Genomic DNA, 25,066 nt, shown 5'->3' on the forward strand with positions numbered 1-25,066 from the left:
CTATGCCAATGTATCTCATGTCTTAGAATTAATTCTAAAGTTGTTCAGTGAGATATTGAGTGTCCTTAAATTGCTTCTTCTGACCTTCATATGAGCACTTGCATTGAGTGTGTTCTTGGTAAAACAGTCTTTGTCACTCTCATGCCTTGTCTATTTCTTCTCCTTCCAAAGATAGTGTATTAAATACTAGTGTTTGTTTGAGGGTACATACATCAAACTTTATCATGTTTAAGTAAACCAAAGGCAGTGTTGATGATGTGGTCATGAGACACATAAGTCTTCAGTAGTAACTGACCATTATTATTGCTAATCAGACACCCACAGAGCTGCCAAATCCCACTTGCTGCTTAAGTCCAGTGAAATTACCTTATGCTCTGGGCCACTAGTGTATAGAGGTATGACTATAGCTCCCAGTGTATCCCTGACTGCTGCTTTGTTACTTGCCCATGGCCACAGGACTTCAAAGTAGGAGTAAAATAATAAAATAATGAGATAGTAAAATAATACAATGCAAAATGGAATAGGTGATATCTTTTAACTAGTGCATAAATTGGATTTAAGTAAGGCAGAAGATTTTGGATGGAGATGCCTCTAAATTTGCACATCTCTTGACTTCTCACTTTCACTCATTTAAGTGCACTTGCGAGACAAGTCAGGACAACTGCAATGGTTTGGGATATGATAGATGACCTTGGTATCTTCAATCTCTAACCAAGCTCTAAGCACTGCACAGTGCCTCCTTCAAATGCCTTCATAGCTGTTGGAACAAACTATTCTCACCTGCCTATTCTACCAGGGGAAATCTTCACATATTTTGAGGTAGACACCTCCTTAACTTACCTACAGGTTTGAGACCCGTAGGCTAGCCTCAATCTGATTTAGTCTCTCATGATGGTTTTACTAGAGTGTAGCCACTGTGCATGCTATAACTTCTTGGAGTCACAGGTGAAAGCTGGGTGGCATTATATTAGCTCAGTCTACCCATGAAAGGTTAATATGTTTCCAATTGTTTAGATCCGACTTTATGTGTGTGAAAAGTGTTTTGCAATTGTGTTCATATAACTCCTGTGTTTGTCTTGGCAAGTAGAAATTGTCTAAAATTAATTTATTTATTTATTTTAAACTCTTGCCTTCTGCCTTAGAACCAATACTTTGTAAAGGCTAGACAGTGAGGTTTAAGAGACTTAACCAGTGTTACCCAGCTAAGAAGTGTCTGAGATCACCTTTGAACCCAAGATCTTCAGGCTCTAGGCCTAGCTTTCTATCTATTGAGTCACCTAGTTGCCCCCTACAGTTATTTTAAATGGAATTTATTTTTCTATTTCTTGCTGCTATACTTTGTTGGTACTATATAGAAATGTTGATGATTTATATGGGTTTACTTTGTATCCTGAAACTTTGCTAAAGTTATCAATTATTTCAACTGGTTTTTTTTATCATGAATCATGAAAGACTTCATGTTGGAGGTGGTATTTCACTTGAACACTGGAGGCAATTCAGATACTAAGAGGCAGAGATCAGGAGGGATACATTCCTGGAAGACATACTTTGTGATATACGAAGAGGAGAAAAGGAAGCCTTGTGAGAACAGCAAATAAGATTTTGAGTCAGAAGGAAAGGAAAGTAAGGTCTAATTTGATGGGAAATATATTTTTGAGTCACTTTGAGGGGGACTTTTAATACCAAAGAGGAGTTTGTGTTTGATCCCAGAAGTAATAAAGAACCACTATTTATTAAGCAGAGAGAAGTCACGTAATCGGATATTCTTATATTTTAATTAAATTGTAGGTGTCTACTTTCTATTTTTCATTATTTCTAAAGTAAGTATATGATGTGTAATGGGTCACTGGGGGGCCCATTAAATTATTTCATAGTACAAGAGGCAAGAACAATACTTATAAATGCATCCTAGATTTTCCACACAGTCTCTATTTTAAAAAGGGAAAGTCTATTTCATAAAAAAAATCTTTGAAAAAGTAACAGCATTTCTTCAGAACATGTTTGGTTGTGTTCTCTGTAAAGGTAAGCTATGAGTAATGAGTAATTGGGTGTTGAATACATGTATTACAACTCTAAGGCTAATTTTAGAAGTTTATCCAAATGGATAAGTAGCCTCTATAGGAAAACTTCAGTTTTCCTTCATTCAGAAAAATGTTAGAGCAACACAAAATACTCTTAAATAGCCTCCTTTATTGCTAATCAGAGGACAGACCCTTGCCTTTGAATCACTAAACCACTTCCTAAGGCAATTTTTTTTTTTTCTGTATGCTTTAGTATCAAGCTAATAGTTCAGCCCAGCCTTGCTAAACACTATCAGTCTGGTGATAATGATATCATACAGAATAGATGTCTTTAGGCAAAGGGAGGAGTCAACCAACAATAGCAGGACTGGTTTTCCTTCTTCAAGTTACCTCCTGTTTTCAAAGTCTTTCTGTACCTGGAATCCAAACAGCATTAAACATAAATTTGTAGGACAACTTCCATAGATTCTTATTCTTCAGAGAAGTGTTTTTATTGACCTAATCATTTCAAAATGCTCTTACTCAGGTAGCATTAATTTTAGCTTGTTCATTTGTAATGAATATGGCTCTTTGTAAAATCATTTCTTAGATTTCAGACTTGCTTCTATAAAGTTATTGACTTTGACTCCAAACAAACAAAAGACAACTATGGTGATATCTGATACATTGCTTTTGGACTAACTAACTATAGTTGTAGGGCCATATATATATGCACACTTCCATTCAGTGTAATAAATAGTTAAGACAGAATATTGGAGGCAGCAGGTACAATTCAAAGGGCATTATCTTTGGAGTCAGAGGAACTAGGTGAAAATTCCATCTCTGTTGTTGATTTGGTGTCACTTGGGGCAGATTACATAGCCTCCTAGGGCTTCTGTTTCTTCATTTATAAAATGAACAAGGAGGAGAATTGACTAAGTGAGCGATCATCCCAGGCTTGTTTCCTCAAGTCAAAAACAAAGTACTGGGACTAAATGGCTTAGATTTTGCTTCCAGCTATAAATATATGATCTCATGATTGTCCCTGCTCCATTAGGGTTTCCATTATAAAGAGATTGAACATAAAGACATACATTTGTAGATACATTTTATTGGAGGCTTGTAATTTTATTTTGGGGGAGAATGTAAGGGATGAAGAAGATGGAAATTCAAATAGATAAAGGAACAATGAATTGGTGATAGGAGGAAGAAGCATAAATGCAATAGGGATTGGAATTAGACATGTGATTTCATTGGCCCAGGAAACTCTCCGGTGAAGAAATGTCCAAATCAATGCAGGTCAGCACCTTCTCCACAATATAGAATCTTAGAGAGTTGCCAAGAGCACTGAGGGGTCAACCTGCACAGAGTCACACAGCTAACCTATGCCATTATGATGGGCTTGTGCAGTGGGAAAGAATAAGAAATGGTGCTTTAAATGGTGAAATGCTTTGAAATCCTCTTTTAAATGATGCTTTGAGATCTTATGCTTTTTACTAGGTAGCAGATATTGCCAGTTAGAAGTGTAGATTCTAACCCTGTGTTTTCCTTAAACTTCCTATAGATGATGTAATAGTTTTTTTCCCAGTTGATAAGAGCTTACAAGAAGAAAAAAAAGGGGGCTTACAAGGCTGAGAAAGGGCATCCAAACAACCTGAAAGATCCATAAATAGGACAAACAGGAGGGAACATCACATATGCACACTGGGGATTATAAGAGGGAAAAGGGGTTAATTTATAAAAAATTGGACTGGATTATTTTACACCAGAATTTGATTTATTCCAAAGAGATTTATTTATAATTTATTTACAAAATATAGAAAGAGTGAAATTGGAAAATCAGAGAGAGAATAGGGTAAGATATCTAGCCTAAGCACCAAGTAATTTACTCCAACCCCTGGCTCAAAACCAGGCAGGGGAGTTAAATCCTTAACCAGAGAGGTCTTTGTCCTTGTAGCTGAGAACCTGGGCATACAGGGAGCCTCTCTCAAGAGGACAGGTCTCTCCTGAGGCTAGTCTCTTCAGAAAATCCAGGAAAGGAGTCAGCCTTTTTCATTCACCACATGTCAGTGGAAAGGGAGAGATTTAAGAACAGTCATGCCAAGTTCAAGGTCTCAGGTCCAGTCAGCAGATTCTTCACCAGTCTCAACTCCAAAGAATGAAGAACTCAGTCTCACAGGAAGCTGTAATTCCTTTTTAAAGATACTTTCTTTTGTGTCACTTCCTGTGCCTTCCTCCACTTTCTACATGGACAAATCATAGTCTAAAGCCTTGCTTAAGACTGCCCAAGAGGCAGTTGGTCAATTCTGATTCATCACCCATTATTGCACATGTGGGTCACAGACTTCTCCTACTAAATGATTAAGTGGGATATTTATACTTTTGGTGATTAAATCTAAAAATGGGTAGGGGAATTAATTTAATTTTCACAATCAGGGAAAAGTTAATTAATTTCATTTTCACAATCAGGGGAGAGTTAAATTTAATCTTCACAGGATCTTTATGATTAGGGGAAATCCACCAAGCCCTGAATATGCCTCCTTCCTCTTTTCATGCCCTAAAATTCACCTCATGTTGTGTTAACCCCTAAAACACCCCCCCCACCTGGAAGTGTATATTCTTTTCCTCTGTCCATTTTCTGCTTCTCAACTTGAAATGCCCCCTGGAAACCCCAGGGGAGGAATAGTCTGAAGAAAGGTATAGATGAGAGGAAGGAATCCCCCAGACCCTCAATAAAAATCTAGAAACCTGAATTCCAGCAGTGCTTGTTTGTGAGGCACCAGGTCTAAATCATTCATAGATTACCTGTTTCCCCTTGCCCTATCCTCACATTTCATTGAGGGGGCTCCTCAAAGGCCTGGGCTACAGCAACATAGCTTTTTTCTTCAAGTGTGTCTTCCCCCCACTTTCCCCATGCAATTTTTCTTCTGGCCATTCTAACCTCAGCTATTGTAGTCAATAAAACTATACTTCCTGTCATGCATAGAATCTGAGTTTTTCATTCTTGGGACAGATCCAATATTAATCAATCTTGATCCACAACAATTAACTCAACTTGAACACTGAGCCCAATTGTTTCTGGCTTCAGGGTCACTTTGCTATTCCTGGGGTCATGCTGCCATGTAATACAAAGATTATACCAGGATAAAAGCTAGATTTAAAGAGAACTTCTTCCTATCATGAGTATTGCTGGTGACATTTTTAAGTTCTAGTTTTCTTATGTATATCTACTTATCAATGCCATCCCAATCAAACTTCCAAAATAAATATTTTATTGAACTAGAAAAAAGTAATAACAAAATTAATTTGGAAAAATAATAGGTCAGGAATATCAAAGGAATGTATGATGGGGAAAATAAAGGAAGGAGGTTTAGCATACCCATATTTTGAATTATATTATAAAGTAATAATTATCAATACTAACTGGTACCAGTTAAGAAATAGAAAAGTAGATCAGTGGAACAGAACAGACATACAGAAACAGTTATAAAAGATTACAGTAACCTTGTTTTGTATGGTAACCTTACTCTGTCAAAAACAAAAACCCTTTTTAAAGTAAGTGTTCATTATTTGATAAAAATTGTTGGGAAAACTAGAAAGCAACCTATCTATATCTATAGCTATAGATCAATATTCTATCCCATTTAATAAGCTAAGATCAAAATGAATACATGACCTGGGCATAAAGGAAGATATCATAAGCAAATTATCACAAGAAACATATTATCCATCAGATTTATGGATAGGAGAAGAATTTATGAATAAATAAGAGATAAAAAAGCACTATGAGATATGAAATGAATAATTTTGAATGCATTACATTGAAAAGCTTTTGTACAAATAAAACTAATATAGCAAAGGTTAGAAGGAAAGCAATAAGTTAGGAAAGAATTTTATAGGCAGTTTCTTGGATAGAAGTTTCATATCTAAAATATAGAGAGAACATTGTCAAAGATATAAGAATATTCACCATTCCCCAGTTGATAAATGGTCAAAAGACATGAACAGATAGTTTCTGGATAAAGAAACCAAAATTATATATAACTATGTGGAAAAAAAATGTTCTAAATCATTATTGTTTAGAGAAATACACATCAAAACAACTCTGAGATGCCGTCTTGCACCTATAAAAATGGCTAAAACAATGAAAAAGCAAAATGAAAAATGCTGGAGGGATTGTGGGAAAATGGGGACATTAATATCCTGTTGGTAGAACTGTGAACTAATCCAATCATTTCTGAGAGCAATATGGAATTATAAAACTGTGTATATCTTTTGACCCAGCAATACTACTCTTAGATTTGGTTCCTAAAATGATTAGGGGAAAAGGAAAAGAATCTATATATTCTAAAATAATACTAGCAGCTCTATTTGTGGTGACAAAGAACTGGAAATTGCAGAGAAGTCCATCAATTGGGGAATGGCTAAATAGGTTGTGGCATATGATTGTAATGGAATACTACTATGCTATGAGAAATGAAATTTTTATTTTGTTTTAAATATTTTGATAATTATATTTCAATATACTGATTTGCCTTGTAATTTTTGGTACTTCATTTCATGTATTTAAAACATCATGCTGAGAAGCAGTCCACAGGCAGGGATATTTAACAACCAGCTGGGGAAGGGGAGGAGAATGAAAAAAAAAATACAAGTTTCAGCAACATTATTAACATTTCCTTCATTTTTAAAAAAAATCTAGCAATCAACAAAATGATATATCAACAAAATAATAGAGAAAGCTTTGATCTCTAAGGTATAAATGCTCACACTGAAAATTTTAATAATCAGCTCTCCCCCAGTGTAATGAAGTTCCAACACACCCCTGTCTTCACCAGACTGAACTAAAGGTTCACAACACAAATAAGATTAAGAACCTCAGAACCAGAGAGACTCATGAAATCTATGCCAACAGGGAACATAATCTAGCATGATCTACCTATCTGGGACAACTTCAAATAGGGGTCTGATAAATATGATCTGTTCAATTGGGTAGCCTCAATAATTTTCAGCCTAACTGAATTTTTGGAGGCTCAGCATCAGCATCAGAAAGCTAGACACCAAGTAGTGAGCACTTTTGTGATAACTTGTACCTGTTTTATATAGTTTTACATATCCTATGGGATATGCAACTATGTGCCACCCACTACTACCACCACCACCACATCACATAAAGAGTATCCCATTTTTGTTCAATTTAAATTCTTTTTTAGTTTGCACAAATTTTGCCAGTATGACGCTCATAGGACATGGAATCCTTCTGAGAAAACAACAAAGATAAACACATATGGAAATGGTTGGTCATTTGGACCTCCATTTCCAAATCTCTTGCTTCTTGGTCATTTCCAGTATCCCAGGCATCCTGGAGACTTTAAGAATGAAATAGATTTCGGTTTTCCCTGATCTATTGGAGCTGAGAGGATGGGTTGGTTTGATCTGGAACTCTCAGCTTCCTATCACAAGGGATACCAAAAGCAGTTAGGAAGAGAACTACTGAAGACTCTTGGGCTGAACCAATTCTCTCAGAGTTCCTAAAAAACAGTCAGGATCTCTTCGTCCACAGCTGGGCTAGAACCAAATAAGACATATGGGTGACTAAGAAGGGAAATGAAAGTCATTCATTTTATTGAATGAAGTTTTTTTCCCCTCTAGAGTACCTATTTCTGAGGACTGTGGTGACCTGGGAGCTGTAGCCTTTTTTTTTTTTTTGGTCTTACAAATTCATTTTTTTTTATTTTATTGAATTAGTCAGTTTAGAACATTATTCCTTGGTTACAAGAATCAGTCTTTGCTTCCCCTCCCCCCACCCCTTCCTGTAGCCCATGCGCATTCCACCGGGTTTTACATGTGTCCTTGATCAAATCCTATTTTCATTTTGTTGATGTTTGCACTAGGGTGATCATTTAGAGTTGTAGCCTCTATTTTTAAATGTCCCAGAGGCAATGGACCACTTGCTTTAACTAAAATAAAAGCAGTTTACAACAATGGGCTATTGCCTTGCTTGACACAGCTCTATCTCTCCCACTCCCCTCCTCGGTGAATTTTTTTGCTGGAGGCTACAACATTCTAGCTGAAGAGTTTGTTGGGAGTGGACTGGGAGGCGTGAATAATTCACCATCTATGTGGCTGAGCTGAGCTGAGCCGCTGCAGCATGTTGGGCTAGCCTTTGATGCAGACTGGTTGGACAGGTTTCCGATCTACGGAAGAACCAGTTTGACTGGCCTGTTATGCCAACAAATTCTGGTATGAGTCCATGTTCCACAGACTGTAGAAACCTGCCCAGCCAGTTAAATGAAAGGCATATTAGGTTATCCATTGCAAGCTGAATATATCTTAGATGCAGGAGACCTCCTGTACACAGCAGCAGTTTCTCAGCATTCTCTAGTGTGGTCCAGAGTGGTGGCTTCCTCTACTGATTTTATGTTTGAAGTCTGTAGCTTCAGGGAAAGTTAACAGAAAAGCATTCTCTACCCTTGACCAAGAACAGAAATTTTTAAAATAAAAACTGAAGGGTAAGTTCATTTATTTTGCTCTATTTCTCTATTTTTCTATGCATTCTGAAAAAAAAGCTTATGAAATTATATTTAAGCATAGTGTTTAATATGATGCAGTTATTTTCCCCTTAAGTTTAAGTAGGTTAAATATTAATATTCTCATTATAAAAATACTATATACTGTATCTGTTTATTGATTGATTTAAGGCTATTTCATATGGAATGGACTTTTTAGTTTTTCCTATAATCTTACAGAACTGTCATTTTAAATGCTGGAGATCCATACATAATACATAAATACATCCATATTTAGTGACTGAATGATTAATCTTACAAAGTTACCCATTTCTCTGATAAGGATATGTAACATAATTATTTCCATAGGATATATGCAGAGATATGTTTCTATTAAATCCAAGCTATGATGGCAATAATTTCAAAAAATATTTATGCTGAAAAAAATGTTGGTTTACTTGCAATCATAAGCACACCTAGAAGAACAGTCATTCCTAGTTAGAAGAAATAAAGAGTGTGAAAAACAAATGTGGAATCTGGTAACTGATTAACTATTAGAACTCAAAAGCACTTGCTGAGCTGAATAGAAAGGAATGAAGACAGGTTTTGTCATGCCTGTTAGGTCTGAAAAACTCTTTAGATTAAAAAATGAATCTTTCTGTCAGCTATATTATAGTTAAAATTTATCCTGTTCCCTCTTCCCTTTTATAGCAGACAATTTAATAGATCCAATCACAATTCAGTAAACTAATAATTACCTTGTTTTGATTTAGTGAATTGTAGCATTCTTCTCCCCCCACCAATCCCCTACCCTCAGTCATTTTATATGACAGGATTGAATAACTTCAATGACTTATGTATTGATCTGAAAATCTGAAGTCTCACAACATGTAGTTTTTCAGCTCAGTATTGTCTAGATGTGAAGGGAAAAGTTACCTGTAGTATTGTCGTGACATGCTCTTAACTCAAAGTGAAGACCATTAAATCACTTGCCATTTTTGCTTGGAAAGGATATTCTTTACTATTAAGAGGATAACAAGGAGATTTCACCTGTAAGGTCTGAAAAATGAACATATCGTTTAGGTATGAGATAGTTCCATTTCTGGAGAGAACTCTAATTCTGCATGTGACTTTTAAGAAACTAACTTCTCCAAAGATACTATGTTTTGTATACAAACTGCCAAGTGAACTAGTGGAGTCAGTTAGCAAAATTAGCATTCATTGAAATTTTGGTCATGTGCATGAGTCTCTAGTTGACAGAATTTTTCACCTTTCAACTAGCTTAATGACACTTGCCTAGAATGAGTGTGAACCACCAGAAAGTACCCTGGTTTGGGTGCTTCTTGTAAAAAGTAACTTGATTCCTTAGAATATGCCCCTTTAAAGCAATACAGTGGTGTCTAAAATGCACTTAGATTTTAAGTAGGATAAGATCTCAGAGGTCATTTAATTTAGTTCCTTCATCTTCCATAAGGGGAAACTGAGACCAAGAGATATAAAGGCATTTACCCAAGGCTACAAAACAGTAAGTACCAGAGCTAGAAGTTAAAATTGTGTTCTCTAGCCTCAAATACTGCCTTACTCATTCAAGAGTACCAATTTATTCTATTTTTCATATTTATGATCTAAAGAACATTTGGCAATGAATTTTGCTTCATGTTGTATCTCAGGTTTAATTTGAAACCCAAATTTCAAATCTAAAACTGATAATTATAAATTCTTTAAAGTTATTTTCATTTTTATGATGTATTTCAAGTTAGATAAACTGGGCTGTTAAAATACCTATCAAGCATAGCTTGTTTAATAGTCCTTTTTATTGGTTATTTTGGAGTACTTAAAATGATGATGCAATCTTTTAAAAATACTTAAGGACATGAGATCTCTGAATGAATCCTTTACGTTTATATATCTGTGTGTATATATTTATGTATGCATATATGTATATATTCCAAATGTTTCTGCCTAGACAGTTTTCCAGATGGAAACTTTTTTTTCTTCAAAAGTTCTGCATATTTTGAAAAGCTGCATTCTCCCCAATTCATGATTAGCTTATTCATTTTTCTTGTAAGAGGACTTAGAATATAAGCACTTTGATGCTGGAAAAGACCTTAGAGATTAACCTCTACTTCAACACCTTTCTTTTATAGGTGAGGAAATGATAATGACTCTTATTTATATAGTGCTCCATTATTTACAAAGTTCTTTCTCAACAGCCTTGTAAAATGGGCAATGCAAGTATGATTATCTCTATTTTACACATAAAGAAACCGAGGACTCTAAAACTAGTCTTGGAACACCAAACTCTGTCCAGAATTTTGTCAGCATATCAATCAAGCCCTTAGATGGCTTGCTTCCCTTTACACTCTATACTAATTGTTATATTGGAAATCTAACTTGAGGTTGTCATTTAGAATATAGCCATTAGAGCAAAAACATGTTATGTTAACTGAACTTTGTAAGATATTGGATCAGTTTGCTATCAGTTCTCAGTTATAGTCACTCTTTTATTTCATCAATGTGGCAAAAAATTACATTTCAAATACTGTTTTACAAGTGTGTGTGTATATTTATATATATCTATACATACATATATATAATGTATACCTGTTTTATCCTAATTGATCATCACAAGAATCCTATGAAATACTACAATTTCTCTATTGTAAATAAAAGAAAACTGAAGCTCAGAAAGATCATGAGACTTGCCAAGAACACAAATAGCTAATAAGTAGCAGAGTTTGGCCTTGAACTGGTGTTTTGTCATTCTAGATTGGAGGCACTTTCAACTAGTCTATACTTCCTTGGTCTCTTGATCCTCTGATTTTTAATTTTTGTTTTATTTTTTCAATCCTTACCTTCTGTTTAAATATAAATTCTAAGTCAGAGGAGTGGCAAGAGCTAGGCAATTGGGGTAATTGACCTGTCCAGGGTCACACAGCTAGGAAGTGTCTGAGGTCATATTTGAACTCGGGTCCTGACTGGCATTCTAGCCATTGTGTCACCTAGCTGTGCCCTTCAGGGCCTTCTACTTTTCATAATTTAAATTTCTAAAGCCATCCTAAGTTTTTACACCAACAAAGTCTATCTGCTGCTATTATTTTTCTTGCTTAGTAAGGGGGCAAAGAGTTGGATTCTATTTAATCTAATAAGACCTGGTCCACTTAATTTGAGCCATTCTGTTCTGAAGGTCAGGGATCTATGGCTGGGAAACCTCACCTGTTTAACCTCATTATAAGAAGGATAGGGATAGAGATAGGAATAGTGATAGGGAATGGACTTTTTATTTCATTAGCTCAGAGAATTCCTAAGTGAGTAAAAATGCAGGTCTATGCCTTTTTTTGCATCTTCTTCAAAAAGTGACTAAAATATCAAGAGATTAACATATGCTGCCCAGGATAACCTAATCAATATATATCAGAGTCAGTACTTAAATCTAAGCTTGATGTTATATTGACTTATATATGTCCTTGTTAAAATATGTTTTAGTATTACTCATTACACATATTAACATGAACATCTAGGATGATGCTTCTCAATCTGTAGGCTAAGATTTCTGGGAGTTATAGGGAAATCCAGAGGAGACAGGGAGACCAAAGATATACAACTTCCAGTTACTTTATTAGAGGTGATGGCACTTATTGTAGGACTCAATAAAAGCTTGAGAGGTTTTTGAGAAGTTGATAGGAAACAGGGGCAACAATAAAAATTAAAAAAAACCTCACATTTATACATTGCTTTCAAATTTATTAAGTGCTTTCATCATAGCACTTGGGTAGTATCATGGAAATAGTTCTGGACTTCAAGTAAAAAAAAAAAAGACTTAAATTTCATATCCATCTCTGACATTAACTATATAATAATTTAAGCTAGTTTTCTAATTTGTAAAATGGAGGTAATAATACTTTTACTTCATAGATTTATTATAAGCAAAAGCATTTATAAAGTGCTCCCTAAATATGAGTTATCATGCCATCATAAGACTGGTAAAGTGGTAGGGCTGGAGTTGAATTAAATCAGATTCTATGATTCTAAGATCAGTGCTCTTTCTATTACATATCATAGGATCAAAGAAATAAAATAGTTTACCAATAAATGATTAAAAAATCATTAGCAAACTATTTTCAATTTCATTTTTTCACCTGAGTGTACTGAAATTTCATAGTTTTAAACCTTTTACTTTCTACCCTAAGAATTCTGCCTACCTGTCTGATCATGCTTTTGCTGGATCATTATCCATGTCATGCCCACTAACTGTGGGTGTAACCCAAGCTCTATCCTGGGCTCTTTCTCTTTTCTCTATATATCCTCTTACTTGGTGGTCTTATCAGCTCCCATAGGTTTAATAATCATTTTATGTAGATGGCTTACTTAACTACATAGCCAATCCTAGTCTCTCTCCTGAACTCCAGTCCCACATCACAAACTACCCATTAGACATTTTGAACTGGAAATGCCATAGGCATATCCAATATGTCCAAAATACAGAATGCATTATCTTTCCTAAAAAAAAAATAAAAATAACCACTCCTTTCCCAAAATTCCCTATTTCCATCAAGAGCATCACCATCCTTCTAGTTATCCAAGTTCACAGTCTGGGTAATCCTTAAACTCCTTACTCTCACTCATCTCCCATAGACAATCAGTTCAATCAGTATCATCTCCCATAGACATGTCAGTTCTTCTCATTTCTATTTCTACAATGTCATCTGCATAAACTCTTTTTTCCTCTATTTCCAGGCCCTTACCCATCTCTTTCCTAAATAAGGGCAATAGTCTTCTAGTTGGTCTTCCTACACCAGGTCTCTCCTTATTCCAGTCTCTCCTATAAACAGCCACCCAAGTGACTTTCCTAATGTACAATTCCAGTCTTATTAATACTTGATTTGATAAACTCCAGCAGCTCCCTACTGCCCCTTGAATCATGTATAAATTCCTCTGAAACATTATTACACATCATTCCCTCTACACAAGTTGTGTTTTATTTAGCCAGATTGTCTTCTTGCCATTACTCACATTCCATCTTCTATCCCCATGCCTCTGCACTGACTGTCCCTTAGACCTGGAATGCATTCCTTGGTCTCTCACTCTTAGAATCTCTGATTTCCTTCTAAATAGCTCAAGTGCCACTATTTACATAAGGCTCTTCCTGGTTCTTTCAACTGATAGCATTTCCCTCTTCTAGGTTATTTTGTATCTAGTTATATATGTTCATGTTGTGGTCTTTCTGTGAGAATATAACTTTCTTGAGGACAGGAGCTCTTTTGCTTTGCTAGTGCATTCTACAAGTACTTACCTCTACAAATGTATACAACATAGACATCAAGTGAATAAACACAAATATATACAAAGAAATTAAATACAAGGTAGTCTGGAAGGGAAGATACTAGCAGTTGGTTGGGGGTGGATCAACAAAGCCTTCATGCAGAAGATGGCCCCTTTAAAAGGAGGAGACACTGAGATAGAAGAGAAAAGTGAGTATATTATTCTAGGGACATGGGACAGCCACTGAAAAGGCTTCAAAGAAAAGAGATGGCCTGTCCAGTGTGTAGAGGAGAAGACTTGCTTGGTTGGATGACAAAATACAAGAAAGAGAGATATCCAATAAGGTTAGAAAGATAAATTGAAATTAGGCATAAGATTTTAAAAGCTAAACAGAGAGCTAGATCTTAGATCCCTGATTTGATCCTAGAGGCAGCAAGGAGCCCTTAGAACTGAATGAGTAAGGGAGTCACATTGTCAGATTTACATTTATAGAAATTGCTTTGGTAGCAGTGTGTAGCACGGATTGGAGTGAAGAGAGAACAAGTATCAATTAAGCACCTACTATGTGCCAGGCATGATGCTATGTGCTTTATAAATAGTATTACATTTGACCCCTATAATAACCCTGGAATGCAGGACCTATTATTATCCCCATTTTACAGTTAAGGAAACCAAAGCAGATAGAAGTTAAGTGAATTTAAGACTGTTGACATCAATAGCACAATGTCAGACAAAACAAAAATAAAAATTCACACTGTCAAGAGAGTTAAACAAGGAAACGAGGTTAATTTAAAGAAACAATAAACCAATGGCATTATTAAAGAGAAGCAGCCAGGGATATAGTAAAGACAGTATAAGTCAGGAAGACCTGAACATTAATTCTAATCCTGCCTCAAATACTTATTAGCTGTGTGACTCCAGGAAAATTATTCAATGTCTCTCAGCCTCAGACTGCTCATATGTAAAAGAAGATGATAATATAAAACACCTACCTCTCAAGATTAAATGAGATAACATACAACTATATTGGAGTATACTGAACTGAAAGACCACTGAAAATGGAAGAAGTATTGAGGTATGAGGATACATAGTGGGGAAATGTTCTGACTTTCAAAAAAGGGAAGAAATTAGAGTCTGAAAACTGTTAAGTCAGTGAGCCTGACTTCCATTCCTGGGGAAACCCTAGAATAGTTTAAAGGGAAAGTTGGCAAAAACGTAGATAGGGAAGAGAAGCATAGAGCTGGGATAATTGTCAAGAACAAGATATGTAGGACCAATCTCATTTCCTTTTGTGACTGCGTTACTAAACTAGTAAATGAGGAGAGTGTGATAGATATGGTTTGCTTAGACTTAAGCAAAGCATTTAATAAAAATTTTCATAATATTATTGTGGAAATGTAGAAAGATATGGATTAGATTATGATATTTCAGATGAATTCAGAAATGATTTGATAGCTGTAATCAAAAAATAGTTATGATTGTTCAATGACAATATGATAAAAAGTCTCTCCTGGTGTACCCCAGGGATGTCTGCTTAGTCTTGGGCCATTTAACATTTTTATCAATGCCTTAGATTAAGGAATAGATGGCATGCTCATCAAATTTGCAGATGACACAAAGCTAGGAAGGATAACTAATACAAAGATGACAGAATTAAGGTCTAAAATAATTTTCACAGATTAGAGCCAGAGTTGAATTTAATAAAATGAAATTCAGTAGGGATTAATAAAAAGTCTTGCATGGGGATAATCAAATATCAAATTCATAAGTAAAAAATTGGAGAGGTTTGATTAGATAGAAGTTTTTCTGAAAGAGATCTAGTAGTCTTGGTAATTGCAAGTTCAATGTGAGTCAGCAGTGAGACAAAACAACCAAAAAAACTAATGAGATTGTGGGCTGCATCAAGAACATTGTTTCCAAGAATAGGTAGGTGAAAGTCCCATTGTACTATTTTCTCATCATACTGCATGTAAAAGATTGTGTTCATTCCCTGGCACTATAGTTTAAGGGTGCTAATATAAAGGGGAGAAAAGGGTTTTTTTTATAAAAGGTTGGACTGGATTATTCAAGAATAGGGTCATCAGGAATTTTATGAAATTCCAAAGAGATTTTATTTACAAAATATAGAAAGAGTGAAGTAAGAAAATTAGAGAGGATGGGCTAAGATATCTAGACTGTGCACTAAGTATTTTGCTCCGACCCCTGGTTCAACCCAGGCAGGGTTTAGCCAGAGAAGCTTTAGCCTTGAGTTGAAGGCCTGGGTATGCATGGTGCCTTTCTCAAGAGGGTAAGTCTCTCCTGAAGCTAGTCTCTTCAAAAATTCAGGAAAGAAGTCAGCTCTTTTCACTCACTACGTGTCAGTCCAAAGGGAGAGATTTAAGAACAGTTTCACCAAGTACAGGGTCTCAGGTCCAGTCAGCAGACTCTTCACCAGCCTCCAACTCGAATTCAAAACTCCAAAGAATGAGAACAGTCAGAAGTCCCAAGCACAAAGAACTCGAGAACTCCAAGAGGTAGTCCTTCACAAAAAGTTGTAACTCCCTTTTAAAGATACTTCTTTTGTGTCACTTCCTGTGCTGTCCTCCACTTTTACATCTACCAATTACAACTAAAGCTTTGCTTAGGACTGCCGAAAGGGCAGTCAGTTTGATTCTGATTTGTCACCCACTATCACACACATGGGTCACAGACCTCCCCCACTCAAGTGTGAATGAGGTGTTTACACTTTTGGTGATTAAATTAAAAAATGAGCAGGGGAGTTAATTTAATCTTCACACTAAGAAGTTAGAATATTGGTTCAGAGGAGGCAAACAAGTTGGTGAAGAGCTTTGAGTTCTAATAAGTGAATCAGTTGGAAAACTGAACATATTTAGCCTGGAGAAGAATAGAGAGGGAGATGATCGCTAATTTTTTATGTTATTTTTCCTCTATCACATATAAAAACAATTTTTAACCTTATTTTTTAAATTTTGAGTTCCAAATTCTCTCCCTTCTGCTCAGTTCTCCTTTCTTCCCTCCTTCTATTCCTCCCTCCCTGAGATGACAAGCAATCTGATATAAATTTTACATGTAAAACATTTTTCCATATTAGTCATTTTGTGGGAAAATTCTCAAATGGAAAAAAGGAAGAAAGAAAATGAAATATAGTATGTTTCAGTCTACATTTAGACTCCAATTCTTTAACAGGGGCAGATGGCATTTTTCATCATGAGTCTCTGGGACTGTCTTAGATCACTGTATTGCTGAGAATAAATAGGTCCCACATAGTGTTCATCAAGATATATTACTGTCAGTGTGTTTCATGTTCTTCTGATTCTGCTTACTTCACTTTGCATCAGTTCATGTAAGTCTTTCCATATTTTTCTGAAATCATTCTGCTTGTCATTCCTATAGTATTCCATGACTATCATATACCACAACTTATTCATATCCAATTGATAGACAAACCCTCAATTTCCAATTCTTTGCTATAAAAAGAACTGCAATAAATATTTTTATACAAATAGGTCTGTCCCCTTTTTGTCACCTTTTTAGGATATTGACCTAGTAATACTATTGATGGATCAATGGGGTATGCACAAGTTTTAAAGTCCTTTGAGCATAGTTTCAAATTGTTCTACAGAATGGTTGGACATGATAGCTATTTTCAAGTATTTTTAAAATGATCTTTCTGGAGGGACTAGATTTGTACTGTTTGGCTTCAAACAGTAGAATCAGAAGCAAAAGGTAGAAGTTGAAAAGAGGAAAATTTAGGCTTGATGTTAAGAAAAAATTTAATAACTTAATATTAGATTTAATAATTAGAGTTTTCCAGAATTGAAACAGGCTATCTCCAGTGGTAGTGGATTTCCATTCCTTAGAGATCTTTAAGCAGAGATTAATCAACAATTGGCTGGGTATATCACAGTAGAGAGTCCTTTCATGCATGATTTAGACTAAATGGTTCTTAAAGTACCTTCCAGCTTTGAAAATTTGTGATTCTATATAGAAAATGCTTTAGAAAATAGAGAATGCTATCTAAATATCAGCTTTCATTGTCAAATCCAAAGTATCTCAATTAATAAAGGAAAATTGACTTTATTTTTAAAATATATAAATAGTAACAATAATTATAGGAGACCTTTATATACCACTTTCAGAGCAGGCCAGATATAATAGAAACAAAAATAAAAAGGGAAATATAGAATTGCAAAATTGCTGGGAAAATTAAAATAGAAAGATATGACATCTTCTGAAGAGGAGCATTAAAGAACATACTTTTTTTTCTAGCAACACATGCATGACATCTTTACAAAAACAGGCTGTGTACTAGGACTCAGAGAAATGAGAAAGCATAAATACTAAACACATTTTATAAGCCATGATACAGTTAAAATGATAATTAATCTAGGGAACAAAAGCAAAAGCAAAAAAAAAAACCCAACAACTTAATAGAGGCTTCACAGTGAAATATTAATTAGTTAATGAGTAAGTCATAGAAAAACTAAATATTACATGACAAGAATGATAATGATGGAGACTATATCAAAGATTTGTGGATGAAGCTAATGTAAGCCTTGAAAGAAAAAGCACGTCTCTGATAACATGAATGAAGAAAATAGAAAAAAATGATTAATAAACTGAAATTACAATTTAAATACTAGAAAAGCAACAGATAAATTCAAAAAAGCACATTAGAAGAGAAATAACTAAAAAATTTTAAAAGCTTCAGAATTGATCAACAAAAATCTCTAGCTAATCTGATGAAAAAGAAAGAAGAAAATCAAATTAACAAAAGAAAAAATAAACAAGGGGAAATCACAACATAGACAATATAAAAAATATTAGGACCTAGCATATATTTATATGTCATCAAAATAGAAGAGGGTTGGATGATTATTTTTTAAAAAGTGATGTACCCCCAATTAGAACTTAAACCATCTAATTTCAGAAAAGGAGACTGAATTAGCCATAAAGGAACTATCAGAGAAAAACATCATTGATCTAGATGAACTTGTAGAAGAATGACATAGATTCACAGAAGAATTCTATTAAACTTTTAAAGAAGCATTAGCACATATGCCACACAAATTATGTTCATAAGTTGAAAGGGAAAAAATGTCACCAATTACCTTTTATACAACAAATTCAGTCTTAATACTTAATCAGAGAAGAGTAAAATGAAGAAAACTATAGACCAACATTGTTAATGAACAGAGATAAAAAAATTTTTAATGAAATCTTGCAAAAAACAACAACAACCTATGGTAATATATCTATCTAAAAACAATTATTCACCATGACCACTTAAGATTTATATCAGGGATTTAAGGAGGGCTCAACATTAAGAAAATAGTTAAAATTCTTTATTATATTAAAACTAAAAATATTATTATAGGGGAAAAATTGAAACCTCGATAATTTCATGTCATCTTGATAGATTAACAGAAATTCCTAGTCACTTTGTGGCCTAATAATAGTGGAATGTAAGGAAAAATTAAATGTAACAAATTATGTAAAGTGTATAGTCTCATCCACAGTTCTAAAAACTATTTGTTGTCCTTGAATAAGAGACTCTGTAGCTTTGCCTAAATGGTTGCCTCAGCCCTGAAGTTTTGTCTAAAGGTTTTGTCCATAGTTGTAAAAGTATCTGGTCACCTCATTTTGTCTCTTGCCCTTGAACAGAAAATTATTATTGTCTTATTATGATAACAAGTCCTGATAACTGTAAGTCAAATATGAAGGGATGCACAAGTCTTTTTTTCTCCCTTAAATGATTCCCCCCTTTTCTACCCCTCCTCTTTTGAAAGGTTGCTAAAGAATGCTACTGATTGACTATGTACTCTAAATGATCCTGAAAAGTTACCTAGGAAGTTGTAGCTTTAATCCAGTCTTCTTTGCTTTCAGTTTTACCTCCTATCTTTAATCCAAAGACATTGGATTTCCTCTTCCAAGAATTTCTTGCCCTAAACAATATAATATCAACATATTCTTCAAAAAGCTTTTGATGAAATACAACACTCATTTGTGCTAAAAATCTGATAAAATATGGGCTTTGGTAGACCAGTTCTTAATACAATAAAAAATACATATACCTAAAATGAAAAGTCAAGAGGATTATTTGAAATGTTGAAAAAGGACAGGTAAATATTTAAGTTAAGAATAAATATTCAAATAGTATTGAATTGAATTTAGATTGTGCAGATTTTGTGTTCTGATATAAGAGATGTTTAAAAAAATGCTTTTGCATTTCATTTGGCTATTTAATGTCACATGGAAGACTATGCCTGAATTTGGCTAATAGGATAAAATATCAAAGAAAGTTCATTAGTTCCTGTCTAATAGTATGTCTTTTTCTCTAGTTTTACTTGTCTATGTGCAGTGAATGTTTTACAACTTGGACACAAATGACATGCTATCTAGTTCTACCAATAAAGCTTAAATGGGAATGATAAATGAAATACTTAGCAGTTCCCTGGAATCATAACTTAGATGTTAAGACTGGAAGTAGATTCAAATGAATAATCTCAACCCCCATTTCTTAGTGAAGAATCAAGTGATTATGAAAGGACAAACACGTGTTGGAGATAGATTTCCTTTTTATCAGATGCTCTTGCTGTGGCATTGGGTGAAGAAGGTTACTAAAACCAAGATTTAGGTCAGAGGTGATCAAGCTAGTTTCAATCTCTTCCATAACCATAGGAAGTGCCTTTGATCAGAAAATGGAGTGAGATGGAATTAGAGGGGAATGTCCTAATGCAAATCAAATATACTATTGGAAAACAATTCAAAACATAGTTCTACTGACACTGTTAGTAAAGCCATTTCATTTACAAATAATGACATTATGAATATAATTTTTCAGTTCATACAAAAGAGTTTAGTTTTCTAGGAATGACTAAAACAGTGACTATAGATGTCACTTGAGTTTCTTGACATTTCATATGGCATTAATATAGTCAATTATTTTTATTTTCTAGTCAACAATTTCCCTCTGAATTTTAACTCATTATTTACATAATCAAAATGGATATCAGGAAAGTTACTAGGCTATTTTTCATAAATTCCATTTTGAAAGTTTTTCATGTACAAGTATAAGGCCCAAAAACCTGCCTTTGCTTGCTATGTTTGATCCGTTTCCACAAAATCTGAAAGGCACTGAAATTTGATCTTCTGTGAGAAAGTTATTTTCTGATGTGTTCTACATTTCACAGTAAATGATCACTTCCTAAGTGTGTTTGCTAGTTGTTAAGGTGCTGAGTCACAAAACATTAGTTAGCATGTACCTTGAGAGTACTATTATTTCTAACACTGATCTCTATGATTTTTATCTACTTACAAGGAAAATATTGTATATTGACAACTAAAAGAAAATAAATTAACTAACACCAATATCTACTAAACTTACTCTAAGGCCATTGAGTTAATATCTCTGAATACTTATTTATACTATGAGTGACATGGTTTAATAAAACTATATCATTAACAAGGCACAAATATCTAGATGAAAAATAGGAAGAATTAGCATCTTCTGTGTAGATGTGCTTTTAAATTTTATTTAAGAAAATATATTTCCCCACAAAATTCTTTTAGATAGTTGATAGAACCTCTGTTTAAAAAAGTCATAATTTCTTCAGTTATTTGAAGTGATGTTAAAATAAGTTCTTTAAATACCTTAACTACTTTTAAATACTTATGAATGGAGAAGGGAAATGTCAAAGGATACAGGAATACTTCAAGGAAAAGGTAAGGCACATTCCATTTTGCAGTGGTCATTCACTGCACAGACATCTGGAACCCACCCACATGAAGAAATAAAAGTTTTCACCAGTCTTCCCTATACATTTAAAGATCTAGATCAGATTCCTACTAAATATATTCCTTCTTTTTCACACCTGTTACTGTACAATAGATCAGAAAATGAAGTTACATACGTAGTTTTTAGCTACTTACAACAACCTGCAACAAATTAACATATGAGTTCCCTCATCTTGAGGGTGAATAACAGAGCCTCTCTTAAAGTCCTGGGGTCAGTGAGTTCATAGGGACTAAGTCCAAACAAGAACACAGATCTAACTCCCAGATCATTACTCCTGACAGAAGACAACACTGCCAGCCCCTAAAGGGGCTCTAAGCTGGGCCATACAGGATTGAGGATTTTAGAGCCTAAAACAACTCAACTCCATACCTTAGAACTCTTCTGCTTTAATAATACTAGGGAATCTACCAATCTACTGAGCTCAAAACTCATTATTTGGCAGGATCAACCACTTGATGTAGATGAGAAGGTCTTGTCCCTTACTACTCCAAATATTTTCACAGGCATTTCCTCATCCTGACTCCATACCTCCTCATCCTGTCCTCAGGCTGGCAATACTCATCCTCCTCACTTCCACTTCCCTCTGGACTTATTTCCTTCAAGTACCACCACTTACAAGAGGCCATTACCTCTTATGGAATGAGAAGGCACTGGCTTTAGTGCCCTCTTCTTTCCAATTTATCCTGTGCATACCTTATTGCATCATTGTTTGTCAGACATAATCTTTCCCATTAGAATGTGATCTTTTTGAGGGCAGGGACTCTTTCTGCATTTCTTTGCATCTTATCCTTTAGCACAGTGACCAGCACATAGTAATCACTTAATATAGACCCTTGTTGACTTGACCTGACTTAAAACTGATTCCAGGGGACAGCTGGGTGACTCAGTGGATTGAGAGCCAGGCCTAGAGATGGGAGGTCTTGGGTTCAAATCTGGCCTCAGACACTTCCCAGCTGTGTGACACTGGGAAAGTCAGTTGACCCCCATTGCCCAGCCCTTACCACATGCGCCCCACCCCCAGCCATTTATCCAGCCCTACCTCACTTCCAGAAGGGGCACCTCTTTCATTGGTGGTCAGCGAGAGGAGTACTATATGTGGAGTCACTCACATACAGTACTACTTCCAGTGGCATAATCCTTTGCATGGTGCCTTGTTTTGAGAGTAACTGAACTAGAATGAGGCGCCCTGCAAAGCATTATGTGGCTGCACAATGGAAGACATCAGCATGGTGAGCTGTGATCTGGGGGAGGGGATTCCGCACTGTGTATACTGCTGCCCAGAATAGTGGTGGAACTGATGGGTCTGTGCAAGGTGTGACAGGCCCATCACAGTCAGTGCTGCAGCCTCTGCTATCTCAGACAGCCGTATACAGATTTGTTCATAGTTGTTGTTTTTTTATAGTCCAGTCCTCCAATAGTCTGAGGGACAGTGAACTGACCCCTGTGTAATAAGTTTGGGGACCCTTGTGAGATTTAAAATGGTTGAGGTCTTAAACTGTAGTGAGTTAAAATGGTGGAAGATATAAATTGTGATAGATATAAGAGAGGGTGAATAAATTTGACCTCAGAAATATGTTCCACTACAGTATCTTGGTTTTTAAATCAAATTTAAGGTGGTTGCCAGGGAAATATTTCCAATTATTCAAATACCCAAGTCAATTGGGTTTTATAGAGATTTTAATTAACAATACAATGAGTAATCAAAGAAAAAGAGAGAGAGTAAGAAAGGAATAAGTATGAAGGGCCTCAAGCCAATATGGCCTAGACCTGAGTCTTAAGAGAGAAATCAGTCAATTTGTTAACACTCACCACAAGGTCTGACTAAATAAGGATTCTAGTGACACCAAGCCAGCTCCATCTCAGCTGACTTCACCAGAGAGAGCTCCAGCGAGACCCCCTTAGAGATTGTCCTTCAAGAGCTTCCTTTCTCCAGAGCCTCTCTCAGGTGATTCTTCCCAAGTGGTCCTCATCAGAGATCCTCCAAAAGGAATTCTCCAAAAGGATATATTCAAGAGATTCTGCTTTTTCTTATATAGGGGTTTTTCTCCCATGTCACCTCCCCTAAGTCCCTACATCTACCAATCACTGTAGACGCTTTCCAAAGGACTGCCCATCTGAATTCCTGCTAAGTCAACAAATCTCCTCAGTAAGTCTGAACCAGTGAAAACACAGCTGAGTCAACTAATCTCATTAAGACAAAACTTGCCCAACCCTTTTAGGTACCTAGCATCTCATTGTATCAATTCTAAAATCAGGCCTGGCTCAAAGAACTCCTTGCCCCACCATAAGCATGGATCCAAGTACTTTCTTTGTTTAGCAAAGAGTTTTTTTTCCCTAAATCAGTCTTAAGTATGGTTGGAGTAGAGGTCCTCCCATTTCTGATCCTGGCGATTTCTCACATCAAAATGGGGAATGTTTCTCAGTAGGGAATTTGTTCCAATTAAGAATTCCCTGATGGGGAAATTTTTAACATTCACAAGTCTGAGAGATTTCAAGATTTATACCCTTGAGCTAAAGGAATCATTATATTTTATAAATATTTCACATTTGCTCAATCATAATATATGTATGAATGTATATATATATATGTTATATATATATAATCAATATTAAGAATAGGCTCCATGACCAAAGAGCAGTAAGGGTTAGCGAATTGGGATTAAGTGACTTATGTGTCTGCATCCAGATAAGAACCCAGGACTTCCCATCTCTAGGCCTGGCTTTCTATCCACTAAGTTACTTGGCTGTCCCTCAATCATAAAATGTTTACTGAGTACCTGAGGTTTTAAAGACATTATGCAGCATGATATATAACTAGTACAGAGCTTACTGTATTATCTCCATCTTTGATATACAAGTCACTCAACAAGCATTTATTTATTCTTCCTTTATTTGCCAAGAAGTAATTGGACCAGTTGCCAAGATCTTGGGGGCTTTTTTTAAGTTAAGCTTCAAGTCAGCTTTTACATTTGTCTCTTTCAGCTACATCACTGGGCTCATTAATTCTTCTTCACTTTCTGTCTTCAGAGGGGTATCATCTACATATCTGAGACTATAAAAAGCATTTATTATGCACCTGGTATATGCCACATACTATGCTAAGTGCTAGGTAAAGAAAGAAAAGGAATAAGCATTTATTGAGCACTTACTATGTGCCAGGTTTTGTCCTAAGTGCTGTTATATTATGTGAGACTCACAACTCTCCAAGGTTGGCATTATTATCGTCATGTTATAGTTGAGGAAACTCGAGCAGATAGACATTTAAATGACTTGCCCAGGGTCACAGAACTAGGAAGTATCTGAGGCTAGATTTAGTTAGGTCTTCTGACTCCAGGTCTGGTGCTCTGTCCACTTTGCCACTAACTGCTTTCAAGTCCACTGCCTTTATAGAAAGAAAGGCAAAAACAGTTCTTGGGGACCTCACATTTCTAATGAAAGAGATAGCACACAAACAATTTTAAACAAATAAGATTTGGAGATAATCAATAGTGGGAAAG

The 25,066-nt window shown here is 35.3% G+C and overlaps 1 protein-coding gene across 1 annotated transcript in view; it reads left to right on the top strand.

Annotated features, from left to right (window-relative positions):
- The first annotated feature begins 8,234 nt into the window (after window positions 1–8,234).
- RBBP8 (RB binding protein 8, endonuclease) overlaps window positions 8,235–25,066 on the top strand; it is a 112,851-nt gene continuing 96,019 nt past the window's right edge. The window contains exon 1 of the mRNA XM_056823787.1: window positions 8,235–8,512. The gene's annotated coding sequence lies outside the window, so the exon portion shown is untranslated. The remainder of the gene's footprint in view (window positions 8,513–25,066) is intronic.

The sequence above is a fragment of the Monodelphis domestica genome, chromosome 3 (genome assembly GCF_027887165.1).
Source record: "Monodelphis domestica isolate mMonDom1 chromosome 3, mMonDom1.pri, whole genome shotgun sequence".
NCBI classification, from domain to species: Eukaryota; Metazoa; Chordata; class Mammalia; order Didelphimorphia; family Didelphidae; genus Monodelphis; species Monodelphis domestica.